Genomic DNA, 14,067 nt, shown 5'->3' on the forward strand with positions numbered 1-14,067 from the left:
AAAAATATTTTGGCTCATTCAGGCCTTTAGAGGCAGTGTTTGCCTGATGCTGGCTATATCAGCATGTTCACTGTGTATCCGTTTAGTGCTACTGTGCTTTTGTGCATCATGTTTGTCACTAAGGTTCAGTAAATAAGTAATGTAGTGACAGGAAAATTATAGTATGATGCAGACATGTATAAGTATCAACAATCAAGTAGCAGAAATCTCAGTCAAGCACAGTAATTAGGCAACAATTAATAATTAATTAAGTCGTACGGATACCTGGTTTTGTGAGGGTTGTCACAGATATCTCGCGATAACATCATTTATATCGTCCGTATCTACATACTTAACTTTTTTTTCCTCCGCAATGTCTCAACGTACACCATATACGCAATATTTATTTTTCATACCTACACCTATGTTCATACGTTTTATGCTTGTACTCATACACATACTACTTATACGTTTTACGCTTCTACTTGTACACATACAACTTACACGTTTTATGTTTATGCTCATACATACATGCGTATTCATACTTGAACTTATGCTCATACTTTCATCCTTACTCATGATTCGTACATTCGTACCTATACGCGAGCGTAATCCGAGGGATTCGCTTACGTGGGTCCCATACATGCTTAAACATAAACATGCTTACATACGACATTCTTCTACGTACACATTCTTATTTTCAAATTCATGTATACCTTGATTCATACATAACTAGTACAAGCTATGTGGATCATGCGACGATCAGTATAATCGCGGGTGCACACGGGATTATAGTGATAGGCGTATGAGAACCATAGAGTGTACTACCGTGTATGGTAAGACACGGAACGTAACATGACCCCAAGTAACGAAACGGACGTAATGTGGTTAAAACATGGTGGATACGCCGCTGGTACTTCCTATATATAAGTGTTTTCACCATGTTACCAAACTTTCGTAAAACGTGCCATGAGAAATTCAGTGTGTTGCAGACCTTTTGGACCTAATACAACTTCACGCAACTCACAAACGCATTATATCCGATTATTCATGACGAGACTTCATCCTTAACACACTACGTTCATCTATCCAACACTTATGCTATTCACATACTTGTACTCTTTAAGAGTCATTCGTTCATTCTATACTCGTATTATTTTATACAAAACTCGTTCGCAATCCAGCTTGTTTAAACATTTGAGTCCTAACTTACCTCGTTACCTATAAAATAGCCTCCCTATTCTTGATTCTTGTGAAACTATACTTAGTATACCTCTCTTGCTTTATTTAAAGTAACAAACCTTTTCGTTCCTCTCAATAAACAGGTTTTACGAAAGTATGATTTTTATACTATCCTTAAAAACTTCCCCTTGCAAATCTACCTTGACGTTCTCCAAAATTTGGTACTTTTCAAAACTTTCAAACTTCCCAAGTTTCAATTCTTAATGATCACCTTTATGCCAAAAACTCTTTCAAGCCTTCCTCTTGAATAAATTTCGGGATGAAATTTCCTAAAGGAGGGGAGACTGTAACGCCCCGCGTTTTCAAACTTCCTACATTTAGAAACCTTACGTGAAATTCTATCTTTGGAAATCTTGTGTTCTTATAACCATTCTTTCATCGTAATCAATTTTAAGAAACTCGTTTCATTTGTAATTGTATTTTGTTTCGTATCATTGTAATCCGAGACTTCTATCGTAATATAAAAATAATTATTTCATGCGAATTATACTTCTTTTATTTTTGCATGCTTAAATATTTAATCATTATGTACATTTGATACATACTCGTACTCTTGTGAACACATGCGTAACTTACAATAAATTACCGTGTATACGTGATTCTAGATACCCTATACGTGCAAATACTTGAATACACGTTTACAAATTTATAAACTATCCTTTCACACCTATTTAATACCGGTGTTATTATACATGATATCACTTATAATGTGCCATACATAATCCACGTATTTACACTTGTTTAAAACATTGAAAGATGCTAGTTATACATAGCATTAATATATAGATGTGTTTAATAATTTACTTGATCATATATTAATATATTAGTGTTACATATTATACCATATAATAATTAAACATAGTGTTGAAATTGACTAAACAAAAAAAAAGGGAAATAGAGATGGTGTTGCAGCCAATCTAGCCACACAGCCAATATATTTATACTAATATCACATAATATATTATAACATGCCAATAGATATCAAAAAAAAAGTTGTTGATAAAAATAATAGAAAAGTTGATCCAAACTTACGGCCGGACTCAATTGGACCATTTTTTTGTACACTAAATGTATTGTTGCACTAATAACTTATAATATGTTTTTTTAGGAAACATGGGGATGTTAATGGTAAAATAAAAGAAATTATATACAGCTAAAAATGGCCTAAACTTGCGCCAACTTTCAACAGCCTTAGGCGTTGTCTTTCTTTTATTTATTTATTGCTCTATCTACCAACAACTTATAATTAATGCCCAACTGACTAAACCCTAACTTCTTTTATCACTTCAGCTGCATCCCAAACCAGACCCCCAAACCTTTCTTCTCTCCCGATTTTCTGGTCACCGGCGCCGCAACTCCGGCCGGCTGCCGACGACGGGTTCTCCTCCTTCTCCTACACCTACAGCCCCTCCCCAATCTTGTTTAACACATCTCGACATCACCACAACCTTTTCGAATCACGGGCGCGTTGCTTGAACTCGGAGCTCTCGCGGGAAAACCTGCAAGTGGCCGGAAGCTCGCATCGGAACGGAGCTCGAAGACGTCGGAACTCGTGTTCGCCGTAACCGTCTGAACAATCCTGTCGTCGCCGGAGATCGGAAACCCGCGGGTGTTATCTCGTTTTTGGTATATTTTTCATTCTTTCTCTACTCTGTGGACATGCTAAATCTCCATTTAACCTCATGTATTTGAACCCTGTTAATACATTCTGGTTATATATGATGTTCAAACACATAAACTTATGTGTATATGCAAACAGCCGATACGTATTCTTGTTAAAGAAGATGATGGGTGTTGATGCCCAAATTTTTGGTATATGTCTTTTTTAAGAATCTTTCTTTCTTTTTTTTCTTAAACTTATACGGTTTATTTCTTTTTCTTTATTTTATTTAATTATTTTTTTTATATAATAATCCTTTCCTATTATAATTAAGCTTTGACATTTTTTTTACATTTTGATCCCTTTTTAAAACCATTAAATTTAATGTTAATCTAAATAATTAACAAATTATTTTAATTCTTTTATAACATTGAATGTTAAATAACGAGATAAGTTATAACGTTAAACAATCAATTCGTAAATCTTAAACATTAGAAATCATATTTAACTTACAAATATTAACGAGATCGTTATTTCAATATCTAGGATAACCATTTCGTCTGTTCTTTTGGATTTTATCCAATCTTACTCGTGCGTTACTTACAAGAAATCGCAACGCAACCAATGTGAGTATACTCGTACTTTCCCCCTTTTTTTACTTTTACCACTTTTGGGGTGTAACATGTTTACCTATTGAAACTTACACATGAACTTTTGTCTAAACACATGAACATTCCTATAACATGCTTGTATATGTGATGACTTGATACTTTAAATTTGGGTGATTCTTATGTGTTGAACTTATCATTAACTTCGTACGAGCCAAACCTTGACATATGTAGCGCTATAGGATTAACGACCCGCCTCTACTGAAACTTTGGTTATGTCATGAGCAAGTTGCGTTTTCTTGGTTTGATATGTTATACACATGCCATATTTAATGTTTGTCTTGAATCGCATGCTTGCTATGAGGAATTGTTCACACTTTTATCTTATGCTATGTATGTACCAAACTTGTATACTCGCCTTTGCTTTTGCATTGAATTATTTTAAACATGTTACAGGTTGATGAGGACGATGCTAAGAAAAGAAATAGCGTTGATGCCTAGATACACATATAGACGTTAGGGTTTAATATGTTGTATCAAATTTTGTTATGTTATCATGTTGTTTCGTTAAACTCGTTGTATTTGAATTTCTTGTAATGTTGACTATTTGAAGTTATGAAATGAAATTTGGATTTTCTAAATATTGTCACAAATAGCGTTATGATGTCTCTAGCAATCTTCACACTTCGTCTCATCCCGATGTTTCCGCCATTGGTTGGGGTGTGACAAGAAAGTTTCAAGTTGGTGAGCTAAGGAAAGCATTCCAGAACACTACGAATTCGGCTGATGGCAAATTAGCATCAAAATGGAAGGTCCCTACTTAATTGAAGCCGAAGCAGGAAAGGGGGCATATCGTTTGTTAACAATGGATGGTGACCTCTTACCAAGAGCTTGGAAAGTTGTTCATCTAAAGAAGTACTTTAAGTAAGAAGGATCAGGGATCTTCAGCGATACCAGTATTCTGATTAAGAATCCGGGATCCTCAAAGGATATATGATTCTACATTTGGTAACACATTACTTTCATTTTCATTCATTTTATTCTTATTACTTATCATCAGTCAAAGATGTTAACCATTTAACATCTATTTTCATAAAGTTTAAGCTTTTGCAGAGGTGTTAGCATTTTACAGAAGTTCAAAGTGGTTGGCCAACTCTCCAAAGTTTATGGGCTTGTCCCCAGTTTTTGGGCTTGTCCCCAGTTTTTGGGCTTGTCTCCAGTTTGTTGGGCTTGTCCCCAGTTTTTGGGTCTGTCCCCAGCTTCGCCAGTAGCGCACGATGATCCTGGTGCAGTTCAAGGCAATGCGACCAGTACCCGCTTTAGGGGCTGACAATTTCATTGTACTGGCTGTATTCAGGATCCTACGTATAATGGTAGACGTACCATATATCCGTTCCTAAGGTTTCTAACGTTTTCATGTAAGCTAAGGTTTTGGCATTTTCATGTCACTAAGTTTGGATAGTCGCCAGTGAGGGCCATACTCCAGTTTACACCCGTTTATTGGGCTTGTCCCCAGTTATTTGGGCTTGCCCCCAGTTTGTTGGGCTTGTCCCCAGTTTATTTGGGCTTGTCCCCAGTTTGTTGGGCTTGTCCCTAGTTTATTTGGGCTTGTCCCCAGTTATTATGGGTTCATTCCCAATTATTTGTCTTGGTCCCAAGTTTATTTTTCTTACAGGATCTTGGAGCTTTGAAGTTATACAAGTTCTGACAATAAGGATCCTAGATCCTTGAAACTTTACTTTTCACAGTTTGTTTATTCAGTAATAATTTACAAGGATATAGAATCCTAACTTGGATTCTCTGGTATGTTATGTTCGAACTTTTTCTAAGCTGCAAGTTGTCTCTTATTCTTTTTGGTTAAGGATCATTAATCCACATTTGTATGAACACTTCAAGTTTTCTGTTAAAACTTTAACATTATCATCAGATTTCCAATAACTTTCCAGTTGTTTGGCGATGATATCTTTGAAAATAGAAAGCATACATGAAAAATAAAGAGGGAAGAAACAACAGATGTAGCCAAAAAAAAGTTTAATGTTGTTACCCATTCATTATGTATCAAAATCATCTGGCCTGGATTTCACCAGAAAAACCGTGGACCATCCACCCAGGCCAGACAGGGCTATCTAACAATTAAAGTGTCTATGCAGAAATTAAAATGCAGGAAGGTTAATAGCGAACGGTGTAGAAGGATTCATTCTCCACAAACAGAAGGATCTTCTGATCTGTAAAGGCACTTGAGGAGTTATCTCTAACTCTATATTTTGCTATGATGATTATAGCAGTCTTATCCGTGACGACATGCAGTGTAACGACTAGTTACCAGCAGCAACGGCTAGTCCGCTTCTAACGGAAATATGACAGCTGTGAATCCTTATCACAACTGCCATATTGGGGGCAATTGTTAGGGCATGAATTTTATGCTAAGGATCATCTATCCTGAGACTGGGCATGGATCACGGATCCTTAACGAATTATGCAGGGAGTCTGAGGATCCAGAGTCTGAAGATCCACGATCCTTAGCAGAACTTATGATTTCTAACAATTGTCATGTTTTTAATGTTTATATGCAGATAATGGACGTAGTGGGCTAACTCTCAGCTAGAATTTAGGGGAATATTCGTTCTTTATGCTACATGTGCCATTTTCCATTAACGGTTATAGAGTAGACATGGTCTTCCTAGAAAATAGGACTTTTTGTTAGCTTAATTAGGGGGTATTGAGCTAAAAAAACACATCTTATTTCGACACCAACACCTCTGCTACTTGCTCTCAAACACACACACACTAGAATTCATTGTAACAAGCTCAATATCTTCCAAAGTTGTAATCTTTTTATGCAATATAGTTGGTGATCGGTAGTTTCCATCACCCGAGGTTTTTTATGTCGGAGATCTTCTAAAGATCAAGGGCTTTTTCCTCATATAAATCTCGGTGTTCATCGTTGATTTCATTTGATATTCGTTCATATATTTGTTCATTTAACCAAGCATCACACCTCACAAAATCGGATTTGGTTGCATTATCCTTGTGTGATGTTTGACCAAAATACATGGGTTGGTTAGCATGGTTTTGTGTGAAACGATGTCCCTTTATACACCTTGAAAGCTCCATTGTGTATTTCATTTCTTATTTGTTTGTTAGTTCTATCAAGATATTCGTGATCATTAGTGTTGAATATTGAATGTATGTGTTTTTGGCCGGTCTATTCAGTGGCGAAGCTTGGAAAAAAAATTGGGGGGTCGGAAGGTAACGGACCTAAAAAAAATTTCTATCTCGTAGTTTCGAGGTGTATGTTCGGGTCGGACGTCGGTGATTCGATTTGGGTCGGGTCAAACATTAATATCAAATAAAAGACGTTCTCAAACATTAAAACGTAAACATTGTTTAACAAACAAATGAACAAAGACACCAAAACACTAAAAAGGAGAGAGGAAGGTGGGTACCCGGTTCTCCAAAATTTCAAACTCTAATAGTTACAAAAAGATTCAACAAGTTTTGGGCAAAAAATCAGACAAATTTCACCCCTAATTTCAACCTAAATCACATAAATTGAAGCCCTAAATTAAACCTAAACATAAAAAAACACATACCTTGAAGACTGAAGAAGTCGAACAAGACCACAAGCAGCGCAACCCTTCTATTCTTCTGTTCCTCGTCTCCTCGAAGTCGAACAACACCACCAGCCGTCCAGCCCCTTCTGTTCTTCTGTTCTCAGCTAAATGGCACTGGTTTTTTTTTTTTTTTGATTGTTCGTAATCCCCAAATCCACCGATTTGGGTTTTTTTGATACAATGTTAGGTTGGGCTTTTAATTTGGGCTTTATATAATGATTTTTGGGCTATAATAAACATAACAATCTGATTTATACTCAATAGAACTGATTTTGGGTTTTTTTATTAAATATTTTATTTGGGCTATATAAATAATTTTTTTATAAAACAGTGGGTCGAAAACGTATATGCCTAAATTTTTTTAAACCGGGGGTCAAAAACGTATATACCTAAAAATTTCTATACAAAAAATACATACGTAACACTACTGCGCGAAAAGTTCAGGGGGTCGGGCGCCCCTCCCTGCCCCATCAATCCTATGCCCATGGGTCTATTATTACGTGTTTATTGTACATCAAGAAACGCTTGGGCACACTATGTATTCCTAGTATAGCCTATTTGGTTATTTGGTTACAGACTTTGAGAGGTTGCTAATATCTCTTGATATCCTTGTTTCAAACATCAAGAAACGCTTGGTACACTATGTGCTTCTAGTACAGCTTATTTGGTGATTTGGTTACAGACTTTGAGAGGTCGCTAGTATCTCTTGATATCCTTGTTTCAAACATATCAGTAGTTCATGTAGAATCATAGGTATGTCATCACATTTTTTAGCGGTTGGAAAAACGAAAAGAGTGAGTGACTATGATTCATGCAATGGAGGAGATACAAATGAGCGATATCTTAGTCATCTATTGAAATATGTTAAATGTTTACTTTCCACCTACTCTCTCACTCTATATATATATATATATATATATATATATATATATATATACATGTTTGGGCAGAGGGAACAGTTGTTTGGATAGTTGGTGGTGGTTTTGTTGATGTAGTGCTTTTGGGAACCTTTGTTGAAGATCCTTGATTGTCTTGAATTATCTTCATTTTAATAATATCTTGCACTGTTATCTGCATAATTGCTTCCCTGGTATCTTTCTTCTTTTCTTTTTCGATGGCTTCCTTTTTGGTCTTTTTGGCTTTAGAAGTATCTGGCATTTTCTCAGGTTTCTTCATTAGAGGAGGGAGTTTTCTCATGCAATCACTCTCCCCCTTTTTGGCATCATCTTGGTATTTGGGAGAGAATAAGAGTTGTACTAGTGGTTTCAATGATATAGTCTTTAATGGCCCTAACCTCTACTTGAGTATCCTTGTACTTTGCATCCACTATTGTTCGTATCAGCTCCATTTGCATATATTTTTTTCTTCTGCAGCTTGTTTTTGATGGTGAAGGTACATTTGTGCATACACTCATATTTCTTTTGCAATATCTGCATTTGATGGTGGAGGTCTTGAGTTTTGCATCAAGGTCTTCATCATTTCTTTGATCTCATCAACTGAAGACGCTAGCTTGGATACTCTCTCTCAATTCTTGATAATTTAACCCATCACCTAAATCAATAGGATCATTTGGTTTCCCACCAGAGGTGGTTAAACTTGGTTTTGAACCAAGTGCCCCTTTTCTTGGTACCGGGACTTCCAAGTGTTATAAATGTACAATTGTAGACTCAACAATTGTTGCCTTCAAGGAGGTCTTAGCTATGTAACTACCATCCAGTTGTGAGACTGTTATCTCTACAACTGTAGTAGCTGCCTCACTTGAAACACCTACAAGTGTCTCTTGAGACACGGGAGGTGTAATCTCCTCAGCTTGTGAGTTAGCAAAGATTTCTGAAGTTTCCCTAGTCACTTGTTGTGGTAAACTCTTAGTGATTTGTTGTTGAGAGGAACTAAGTTCACACAAGTCAGTTTTATCAATTCCATCAAGCAGTGATTGAAATGTTGGTGGTATTGTTTTTGTGGGTGGTTGAGTAAAAAGATAAGCAACTCTTGGAGAAGGGCTTGAGAAGAGATATTCAAGTGAATCATATCCTCTTGATTTGGTTCCCCTGTGCTTACAACGCTATCCTTTTGTGAGGATAGGTGAGGAGTATGGCTAGGTGGAGATGTTTGTATCTGTTGTATGAAAGTAACAATAAATGTTTGCTACATTTGTGTTACAACAGAAATATCTGGCATCTCAACCCCCAAAGACACCTTCTTTTTGGCTTTTCTTGGGGATTTGGGGTTAGGAATAGAAGTGGTTTGTGTGGAAATTTCTGATGTGGGTAACGCAATGGTTGTAACACCCAAACCCAGTTTGGGCTGACGTATCACTTATACAGTACATCAGAGGTTAGAACATTATTCCATAAATTGTAAAACTTTACATTATTTCAAATAAGTCAAAAACATTGTACGGAACATTTTAAAATTTTATGAAAATCCATATGCGTTTTTATTCCCTTGAACCATCCATCCAAGTCTTCCCGAATATTTTTGCAACCTAACGTACATAAGAAGGAAAATGTACGCCTGAGTAAACGGGGTTTACTCAGTGGAACAACAACAATGCAATATACATTTTCTTAACAATATCTATGTATCAAACAATACATATATATATATATATAACACATATTCAGTTAGTCACATTCAGTAGTTTAATGCGTAGTCAGTTCACATTCAGTGCGTCACATAATCACATTCAGTTTTTCGGTGCGTCACCTTTCAGCGCGACACAATCGGTAGTTCAGTGCGCTATATTCGATATATGCCAATAACATAACTATATATATATATATATATATAGGGTGAGGTTCCTGTAAAAAGAACTGTTTTCGTGAGAAGTGTGAGAAGGCATAGAAATTGACATGTAGGCATCATGTTTTGGACTTAGCCATATTGTTTTGGGTTGTTTTGGCAAGAAAAACACCAAACACAACAATTTAAGACACAATGCAATGAATTGTAGGCATAAAACTTAAAATATAACTAAACACACTACTTAACACTTAAAACACACTACTTAACGTTCTTGGCATGGTGTTTTAAGTTTTAAGCATAGAATTCATTATATTGTGTCTTAAATTGTTATGTATGGTGTTTTCCTTGTCAAAACAAACCAAAACATCATGCCTAAGTCCAAAACATGATGCCTACATGTCAATTCCAATGCCTTCTCACACTTCTCATGAAAAAGGTCCTTTTTACAGGATCCTAAACTGATATATATATATATATATATATATAAACATAATAAATAACACATAATCTAGATCACAAAAGAATACAATGACTGGTATGCACCAAATGCAACATATTATAAATTATATAAAATAAGGTATAAAATCAACCCTTTCTAGTATTAATATTGGAAAAAGTGTGTTTCTTTGTATACTTTTGATTTTCAGGATTAAAAGAACTTAGATGTACAAAAGGAACAAATTAATGGCAAAATCCAGCATAAATACAAAAGAAAGGAAGTTAATACATCATACCGACCCTCCGAGCTTCACCCCAAGACCAAAAACAACAATTCAGAAGACAAGCACGGAGCCGTGCCAGCAAGGCATGGGGTCAGGCCCCACTCAAGATTCCATAAAGAAAAACACAAACAGAAGCATACAAGAGAGACGAGGCCATGTTCCAATGGACACGGGTCGTGGTCAACTCCCAGATATGCAAGTCTTGGATAGTACAACAAGTATAATGGCCACGGGCCATGCCGTTGACACACGGGGCCATGCAAGAATATGGATTGACACAACTCATTAAATGAAGACAGAGAAGAAGAGGGCATGGGGCTGTGCCCACCGGGCACGGGGCCTTGTAAACCGTCAGTTTCCAACTATAAATAGGGGTGCTTGGTTCAATTGCAATCCATCCTTTAGCACACCACTTCTCTCAGACCTACCACCACTCCACCACCACAATACCACCATCATCCACCACTCATCCGTCATCCATCTTTAATGAGTTGAGATTCTTGGTTGGTCAAGGTTTAGATTGAACTAAATTGACTAGCTAAAAAGTATGCACATAAGGTGCTTGACGAAATGCCTAAAAGAATTTGCCAAACCTAATCAATGAACAAAAATGTTGATGGAAACATGAGATAATGTGTTTGGCAAATTTACATGCCTTAGTTATGGTCGAAAGATTCTAATGACACTTGGCTTGTATACTATAGGCAACGCAAGTGAAGCGTCGGGAAGTCAAGCCGGTGTGGACACTCGTCTAAAGGGAAAGCTTTAAGGTGCGTGGCCTTATGCTTCGTAGGATTTCATTTAAGAATTTGTAATTTATATGTGTTGATTAACAAAGCAATATTGATGAAATTTGGTTCATTCATAAGCGATGGACTTTGCACGATTGAGCCGAATGGAAAAATAGTGAATAAAAGTGTGATCGGAAGTTCATAAGTGATGGAATTCACATCAATGGACAAAACGATGCGAACGCGTAAACTGGGTAATGGGAACACATGTTTTATATTGTAAATTTATGATATGGAGAGAATAAGCTTCTTGTTTGGTTAAAGTAACCAAACGGGTCATAAACAAAGCAAAATCGCAAGCCGGGTAACGTAAATGTAAATGTAAGATTAATAAACTTGGAGAATGATTGAGATCCATAAGGAACTGATCCTTGCTATAAGAATGTTAATAAAATGGTTAAATTTGCTAACGGGTCATAATAATTACACGGGTTGATTTTATGCCGATAACATAAGGTATAAGAATTTGTTACTTCAGATGATAGATTATAATTCTAAAATATGGGGATCGATTTATGATCGTGTGGAAACAAATTTAAGGTTAAAAGCATAAGCGAGTAAAGAGATACGACAATTTTCGTGAAAAGGGGCAAAACAGGAAAACAGAAGCAGCAGGGCTGTACCGTAACCTACGGTATACCACCGTAGGCTATGGTAGATGAAGAAACGTTTACAGGTTTGAACCGTAACCTACGGTATCTAACCGTAAGTTACAGTGAAGACCTTCTGTCCCTAATTTTAGATGTGCACCGTAAGCTACGGTACACATACCGTAGCTTACGGCGGGGTTTCCTTAAAATTTTTATTTTACTTCTTTTGAGATGATTGGGTTACCAAGCTATGTTTTAAGCATTGTTTTACTAATGTTTATATAGATGTTTGATATATAGGTGGTTTCAAAGTGTAAGGATGGTGGTTAAGCTCTACGATGAACCGAACACAAAGAAAATGTCAAGCTTCCGTTTTTGTTCGATACTTTTGTTTAACCAAATATTGTAAACTAGTAGTAATGATGTTTAAATACTTTAAAACTTTGGATGTTCCGAATTATGTTCTTAAATGTTTTTGATAACTCGAGGGTTTCTCGAAGTAACTCTTGCATATATAATCTATATAAGCGTAAGGATTTTGCTTAAATTCTTAGTGTTTTTAACATGGATGTTACAAGTTGGTAATCAGAGCTCAATGTTAAAGATAAAATGTGTTCGGTTCGAGGCTTGATCAGGACATCCGGTAAGAATTAACTATATAATGAATTTTAAAAAAAATACTAGAAAATATAATGATTTAAAGTGCAAGGGAGGGGTGTATTGATACGCTCGAACCCGGAAAATGCCCTAGTGTAAACGGTTTAGGCAAGTTATATACTTGGTCATACCGAAGATGAAAGATACACCGAGTGTGGAAACAAATGTAAAGAATAAATTCTTATAGAATAATGTGAGAATAATGAAATGAAATGTTTACCAATTTATTGTAAACGTTTTAGATAAACGATGTCGGGTAGGGACGGTGATGACACAATACCTATAATTACCGAATATATAAAGGAAAAGATTTCCGAAGAAGTCGGAAAACCCTTTGAAGCTAGCCTACTGGGATTCGTGGAAATGCTACAAACTATGGTACTCACGACTGTTGAAGAGAGGATAAACGAACTAAAAGGGGATCTTATCAACGAAAGAGGTAAGGTCAAGGAAAGGAAAGGTTTCTCATACAATAAGTTCTTAGCATGTAAACCCCCAATTTACAACGGCGAAGTAGATCCAATTGCTTGCCAAAGGTGGATAAGTGATATTAAGGGTGTATTTGAATGGACTCACTGTGATCTGAGCGATTTCGTGGTTTACGGAACCGGCCAACTAAGAGGCTAAGCTAAAGATTGGTGAGATAATTTAAAGAAAGAGCTAGGAGTTGAGGCTACTCGATCCATGACCTGGGACGGATTTAAAGAACCGTTCCTCAAGCATCACAGCCCCAGGGCCGTGATCAACAAAATAAAGGAAGAATTTATGCATCTAAGGCAAAAGGGCGAATCGATCGACAAGATCACGGGGATATTCCTTGACAAGTTAAAATTCAGTGACGAATTGGTAATAACCGAAGAACAAAAGATATATCACTACCATAACGTGTTGAGTGCGGAATACAGGGAGTTTATGACTCCCTCAAGTTACAAAAATCTCATGGAGATTATCAATGCTGCACGAAAGCGTGAAATCGAATTGAAGAAACAAGTTGAAAGGGGTGAAAGGAGGGAGCTAGACACAAACCCAAGCCTCACAAAGAAACCAAAGATGACTAAGTCCTTAAAGGAAACGAATACAAAAGGGGGATCACCTAGTTGCAAGACTTGTGGTCGTGCCCATCGGGGTGAGTGTCATTTCAAGAACAAGACGTGTGCTATATGCGGGAAGATGGGACATGCAGCTTCAATCTACCCGGGCAAAGTGTCGGTATGTTACAAATGTTACAAACCGGGTCATAAGAAATCAGAGTGCCCATAGTTGGTGGGAAGAAAGGAAGCAACTGACACAAAGCCGAAAATCTCAAAGTCAAGGGCAAGATCCTTTCATATAACCACGGCTAAGGCAAAGATCAAGCCTGATGTGGTTTCAGGTACATTTACCATAAATTGTATTTCCGCACGTATTTTATTTGATACGGGTGCAAATAAATCTTTTGTTTCACACAGATTTATTCAACACCCTTCGTTTAGATTGACAAAATTACATATGCCTATGGAGGTAGAAATAGGTAATAACA

Source organism: Helianthus annuus, chromosome 12 (genome assembly GCF_002127325.2).
Source record: "Helianthus annuus cultivar XRQ/B chromosome 12, HanXRQr2.0-SUNRISE, whole genome shotgun sequence".
NCBI classification, from domain to species: Eukaryota; Viridiplantae; Streptophyta; class Magnoliopsida; order Asterales; family Asteraceae; genus Helianthus; species Helianthus annuus.